Source organism: Nasonia vitripennis, chromosome 5, assembly GCF_009193385.2.
Source record: "Nasonia vitripennis strain AsymCx chromosome 5, Nvit_psr_1.1, whole genome shotgun sequence".
Taxonomy (NCBI): Eukaryota; Metazoa; Arthropoda; class Insecta; order Hymenoptera; family Pteromalidae; genus Nasonia; species Nasonia vitripennis.
The window spans coordinates 14,971,184-14,978,196 of record NC_045761.1 but is presented as its reverse complement, the minus strand read 5'-3'; the positions used below and the strand labels follow the sequence as shown (position 1 = coordinate 14,978,196).

The window sequence follows — 7,013 nt, the reverse complement described above, 5'->3', positions numbered from 1 at the left end:
GCTAGCCGACCCCACTCTCAGGAACCGATCCGCGAAAGCGGAAAGGAGACCCTGAGAAGTGTGGGAACGCGAACCGGAGCCCCGGATCCGAAGCCACCGGGCTTGACACATCCTAGTCCCAAGCGATGAGCGCCGTCGCTTGGCCCGTATACCTTGCACCGTCTTCAACAACCTTCGCAGGGCGTGGCGTTGGTACGTTGGCGGTTGGGGAGCGGGGGTTTGGCTTAACCGCTCGTCCGCGAGGTGGGGTCCTCTATAAAACCCCCCAATCCTACGCTTAGGTGGGCGGCTATGGGATGCATGGCTCCTGGAGAGGAGTGGCGATCCCACCACCCCCCGGCTGGCTGTGGCGGCTTGTTAGGGTTGCGTTGCCTTCTCGAGGTAAGGACGCACTGCTTCGAGTGACCGTTGTCTCGTCCCGAATAGAGAAGTCCCTTCCTTATGGTGGAAACGGTGAGCTATGCGCTGGGCACCGTCGTAGAGTTGGTGCTCGGTGCGGGTGCCCCGGGTCTGCTTGGGGGTGGGGACGTACGAAACAGATGGATTCGATTAAAACAAAGCTTCGGAAAATGACGCGTAGTAAGGGGGCAGGAGGTAGTAGGGAGGACTTCCTGAGGAAGGATTCCAAGGGCGGGGTGGAGATAGTGAGGACACGCGCTCCTCCGTAATCTCTGCTGACAGCCTGCGAGAGCGTTCACGCTCCCGGAGTCCATCGGGCCTGAAACCCACAAAGGATTTCGAGCTCGTTGAGACAAAGGCGGCGAGAAAGCAGCGCAAGGCCGAGGAGAAGAGGAAGAGGCGCGAAAATGTGAGTGCGAGTGAGAATAATAATAGGAATGATAGGGTTGATAAGAGTGTGAACTGTAGTGTGGATGGAAATCAGGGTGTAAGCAAGAAAGTGAGTGTGAGTAGGAGTGCAAATGACGTGAGCAAGATTATAGAGACGGAGAGTATGGATGTTGGTATGGAAGAGTGTGCGAACGGCAAGAGGACGGTAAAGAGGAATGCGGTGGGCCAGGATAGGTTCAAGGGGGCGAGGGGCGAGCTCTTTGTGGTGTGTGAGAATTTGCGGCAGTCGCCTAAGCGCATCAAACGCGAGGTGGTTGACGCCGAGGTGCCTGTGGATGGTAAGAGTGTGGGTGTGAATGAGAGTGCTGAGGATTCGGAGGTAATGGTCGGCGAGCTGCGTGCAGTCACTGACGGACTTCGTGGGCATCTGCTCTCAGATGCCAACAAGTTAACGAAGTGGCAAGCCAGTAGTGTGCTCGACCATGCCTCGAAATACGAAGGGCTGGTGCAGCGCTTGATGTTAGAGAATGCAAAGTTGCGTGGTGAGCTTACTGCTTACAAGTGTATGAAGGCTGAGTTAGCGAATGTGTGTGAGACTGTCCGAAGAGTGGATGAAGGGAGGAATGTCGTAAAGATGAGGGTAGCGGCGGCGTCACGGGCACCTCCAGCAGCGGTTGTGGCTGTTCCTGGTAGTAGGGGTTTGGGAGCGAATGTGGGGCCTAAGCCCAGCTTCGCGCTTGTTGTGCGTGGCGCAAAGGAGCAGCTCACGTGCGACGAGGTGCGAAGAAGAATGATTGAGAGCACGAGTGAGGACGTGAATGTAAGGGTGAGGAACATCAGACCTGCTCGTGGTGGTGGGGTCGTGGTGGAGACGGCTAGCGATGGAGAGAGAAAGGCTCTCTCCCGGTGTGCCGGTCTCGTCGAGGCTGGACTCCGTGCTGTGGAGCCCAAAGTGATGGATCCTCGAGTGATTGTGTACAGTGTCCCGAATGAGATGACGAATGAGCATCTCCTTAGGGGCATGTACGAGAAAAGTTTGCGTGAGCATGTTAGTGTGAATGAATTCACGAAGCGTGTGAAGATCGTCAGGAGAGAGGATGGGCAGCGACTCGGCAATGTGATTGTCGAGTTACCTCTGCCATGGCGTGATAGTCTGTTGCAAGATGGTAGAGAGTTTGATGGATGGAACAGCTTTAGATGCTGTTCATATGAAAGGGTGATGTGCTGTTTCCGCTGCCAGGGCTACGACCATCGTGCCAGGGAATGTAAGAGTGAGCCTCTGTGCTACAAATGTGGCAAGAGTGGGCACAGGATGAATGAGTGTAAGGCTGCGGAGGACTGCAGCAATTGCAGAGCAAGGAAGCTTCCTTCGGAGCATTTGGCGAGATCGCCGCGTTGCCCGATGTATGCTTGGAAACTGCAGTTGTTGCGTTCTCGATTCGTGAGGAATGGCTGAGTCCCAAATGAATGGAACAGATGTGGGTGTAAATGTGCGCATCTTGCAGGTAAATTGTCAAAAGTCTTACGCTGCGATGTGCGATATTGCGAACTACGTGCTTGAGGACGGCATAGAGATATGCCTATTCCAAGAGCCGTATGTTTATAAGGATAGGGTTTGTGGTTTACCAGAGGGATCCAGAATGTATCTCAGTAAGTCTGGAGAAGCGGCTGTAGTAGTGTTTGGGAAAAGGTATGAATGCATGTTACTAAATGAGGGAGCGCATGAGGTCGCTGTATGCGTCTGGGTGAAAGGCCCGGTGGGGGAGATACTTGTTGTTTCTCTCTACTGTAGACCGAATGGCAGAGAATGAGAGAGAATGAGGAAACTTAGATTAGGATTAGGGTAATCGGCGAGGGGGTGAGGGGTATAGAGGGTAGGTATAAGGGGTAAAGGGTAGGGGTAAGGTAAGGGAACTTGTGGGTTGGGGGGTAGGGTAATTGCGTGTGTGAGAGCGTGTGGAGTGTGTGTTAGAATGAGTGTGGGAATGAATGTGTGCGTGTCGGCTGGCCAGCTGCTCGCTGGTCGGCTCCCCGCAGGGGGATCCCACTCTTGCTCTTCTAATCGAGGCTAGACTGTGCCGGACTCGTTGGAGGACCAAGAGAGGCATCTCTGGGTTTGGCGAACCCACGGACCCGAGCAGCCCTTCCAGAGGCGGGATGGTAAGATCCCAACTGGAACCCTCACCAGGGTTAAAATGGTACCATGGGCGACCGGGGTGCCCGCTGGGGGAGAATTGCCTCCCTCGCCCGGTCACTTGGGTTTGGATTCGTGGTGGCAGTGGTTGGAAGCCCACATCGCTTGGGGTTAGGGGTTGGCACTGGGTGAAAGACTCCTTGGGTGCTCTGCACCATCAGAGACTGGAACCCTCTGCCAGCCTCGACGTGTGAGTTGCGGTCTCAACTCGGAGAGCGGCCTGCTTAAACCGTTAGGGATTGGATGGGTCCCGGCCCCAACCGAGGGTCTCCAAAGGTCGTACCAACCTGCGGAGGAATCGGTAGTCGCGGGTTAGTAGAGAGCCTAATTGGCTGGCAGTGTTTCGGCATTGCCGTCTAATTGGTCTCAAAGCTATTCCGCGATGCGTTGGCCGAGCGTATCTCGGCAGTTGGGTGAACCCTGAGATTTCGGTAGCCTCGGTATACCTCCCACGAAAGGAAGGGGGAAGGATCAGTAATGTTCCGAGCTGTAACTAGTCGAGTGATTGAAGGACCATCCGGTTGGCGAAGATCGAAACTAGTATACCCAGGCCCTTGTAAGCTAGTCGGGCTCTAACTAGCTGCTTGGGACTCTAGCCCTGGGAACGCTCCGGCGTCATGTATGGTTGGCCAATGCCAAAAACGAGTGGGACGTTTAGAACGTGGTAGCATGCTTAGTACGCTCCGGCGGAAACGTTTGTGAACTCTCTACTGGGGAGGATAAAATCAGTACCACGGGGTTGGGGAGCCGCAGGGTAGCATATCCTGTCCCGACAGGGTAAAGGACTCGTGGTGGCGGTGGTTAGCCCGCATGCTGGGCAGAAAGTTTATCTTTCGATGTGTGAGTTGCAGTGCACAACTCGGGTATTGACCTGCAGAGTCATGAGGGATTGGATGGGATCCCGCCGCCCATCCGAGCGACCGGTTGACTTCCCACATAAGTCACTGGGCTTCGGTAGGCCATGTATGTTAACGTGCATTCATCGGTCGCGTTGGCCGAGCGTATCTCGGCCCGTTGTCCTACGGCGCATCGAAAGTCAGTGGAGGCTCGCCGGGACAAGCTGCGAGGTGGTGTTTTAAAGTGTGTGTGTGCATAAAGAGTGTGGATGTATTAAGGCCGAGTGGCGAGCACTGGCGAGTTTTCTGCTGATTAATAAGTGTGCCAAGAAGGCCATGTGGGTGAGCCGAAAGGCAGGTACTGCATGTAAAAACAAAAACAGGACTTGTCCCTATCTACCATCTTACGAACGGAAGAGCCCCGGGCGGTTGACATTTCTGCCAGGGCAGTTGGGTGAACCCAGAGATTTCGGTATACCCCCCACATCTCTGATTCTTGCTCGCACATCACTCATTCGTGCTCGCACATTACTCATTGACGCTCGCACATCACTCATCACTTGAACGATAATACCCGCGGTCTCGCTACGTTAATTCATTACGGGCAGACGTAGCGTACCGTGATTCGGGCGCGCTTAGGTGCTTGCGAGGTGATTTTGAATGCGAAAATGTGCCCAAAGTATCGCGTGTGTGACTCTCGTTCGTGCGGGTTGGTCTACACGCGCGATACTTTGTGTGCTCGACGACTTGATCGTAAACGGAGTGTGTCGTCGGTCTTCCTTAGCGTTGATCGGCGTTCGACACGACCGCGTGCGTGAGTCGCTCGTGTCACACACGAGCTCTCGTGCGCGCAACTTTGTTGCGTTGTTACGGCGAAGCTCCCTGGTTGATCCTGACAGTAGTCATATGCTTGTCTCAAAGATTAAGCCATGCATGTCTCAGTGCATGCCGAATTAAGGTGAAACCGCGAATGGCTCATTAAATCAGTTATGGTTCCTTAGATCGTACCCACATTTACTTGGATAACTGTGGTAATTCTAGAGCTAATACATGCAACCCAGAGTTCCGACCAGAGATGGAAGGAACGCTTTTATTAGATCAAAACCAATCGGTGGCGGGTTCGCTCGTCCACCGTTTACCTTGGTGACTCTGAATAACTTTGTGCTGATCGCACGGTCTCGCACCGGCGACGCATCTTTCAAATGTCTGCCTTATCAACTGTCGATGGTAGGTTCTGCGCCTACCATGGTTGTAACGGGTAACGGGGAATCACGGTTCGATTCCGGAGAGGGAGCCTGAGAAACGGCTACCACATGCAAGGAAGGCAGCAGGCGCGCAAATTACCCACTCCCGGCACGGGAAGGTAGTGACGAAAAATAACGATACGGGACTCATCCGAGGCCCCGTAATCGGAATGAGTACACTTTAAATCCTTTAACGAGGATCCATTGGAGGGCAAGTCTGGTGCCAGCAGCCGCGGTAATTCCAGCTCCAATAGCGTATATTAAAGTTGTTGTGGTTAAAAAGCTCGTAGTTGAATCTGTGTGCCACGCTGTCGGTTCATCGCTCGCGATGTTTAACTGACATGATTGTGGGACGTCCTACCGGTGGACTTAGCCCGTAAGGGCGGTCCAGCTAATATCCCATCGCGGTGCTCTTTACCGAGTGTCGAGGTGGGCCGGTACGTTTACTTTGAACAAATTAGAGTGCTCAAAGCAGGCTATGTTCGCCTGAATACTGTGTGCATGGAATAATGGAATAGGACCTCGGTTATATTTTGTTGGTTTTCGGAACCCCGAGGTAATGATTAATAGAGACAGATGGGGGCATTCGTATTGCGACGTTAGAGGTGAAATTCTTGGATCGTCGCAAGACGGACAGAAGCGAAAGCATTTGCCAAAAATGTTTTCATTAATCAAGAACGAAAGTTAGAGGTTCGAAGGCGATCAGATATCGCCCTAGTTCTAACCATAAACGATGCCAGCTACCGATCCGCCGAAGTTCCTCCGATGACTCGGCGGGCAGCTTCCGGGAAACCAAAGCTTTTGGGTTCCGGGGGAAGTATGGTTGCAAAGCTGAAACTTAAAGGAATTGACGGAAGGGCACCACCAGGAGTGGAGCCTGCGGCTTAATTTGACTCAACGCGGGAAACCTCACCAGGCCCGGACACCGGAAGGATTGACAGATTGATAGCTCTTTCTTGATTCGGTGGGTGGTGGTGCATGGCCGTTCTTAGTTGGTGGAGCGATTTGTCTGGTTAATTCCGATAACGAAAGAGACTCTAGCCTGCTAAATAGGCGTACCTTCTGGTATCTCGAAGGCACCCGGCTTCGGTCGGGTGGTTTTTACTACCGACGTACAAACAAATCTTCTTAGAGGGACAGGCGGCGTCTAGCCGCACGAGATTGAGCAATAACAAGTCTGTGATGCCCTTAGATGTTCTGGGCCGCACGCGCGCTACACTGAAGGAATCAGCGTGTCCTCCCTGACCGAAAGGCCCGAGTAACCTGCTGAACCTCCTTCGTGCTAGGGATTGGTGCTTGCAATTATTCCCCATGAACGAGGAATTCCCAGTAAGCGCGATTCATAAGCTCGCGTTGATTACGTCCCTGCCCTTTGTACACACCGCCCGTCGCTACTACCGATTGAATTATTTAGTGAGGTCTTCGGACTGGTGCGCGGCAATGTAATTTTACGTTGCCGATTGTGCCGGGAAGATGACCAAACTTGATCATTTAGAGGAAGTAAAAGTCGTAACAAGGTTTCCGTAGGTGAACCTGCGGAAGGATCATTAACGTTAGCGCTTGAAACACGCAACGTATTGACACAAACACACAAAAACATGTATTTTTATTTTAAGATACATGTAAATTTTGTTCGAAAGCGTATTTTTTGCCGAGAGCAGTTGTGCTGCGTAAAAGTGCAGCAAGGTGGTTTCTCTTTCTCTGCTTTGTTTATCTTTGTTTCTCACTCACGAGAAATAAGTAGCGCCGGCAGGCGGCCCTTCAGGCCGTAACCGTCGTCGCGTGGATTGTCGCATCGAGATGTACTGGCAGACGCGTGCTGGAGCATCTCTTTAAGCTGTTTAGTTACGGGCGATGGACAATCAATTGCAAACACGCGTACGAAAGACGTGAAAGAAAAACTTGTGTGAGAGATAGATAAAATTATAAACAGGGAGAATCGAACGAAAA

The 7,013-nt window shown here is 52.7% G+C and overlaps 1 non-coding gene across 1 annotated transcript; it reads left to right on the top strand.

Annotated features, from left to right (window-relative positions):
• Positions 1-4,698: 4,698 nt before the first annotated feature.
• On the top strand, positions 4,699-6,613 carry LOC116417865. The gene has a single exon (XR_004228100.1). It is a non-coding gene; the product is annotated as a small subunit ribosomal RNA (ribosomal RNA).
• Positions 6,614-7,013: the final 400 nt, after the last annotated feature.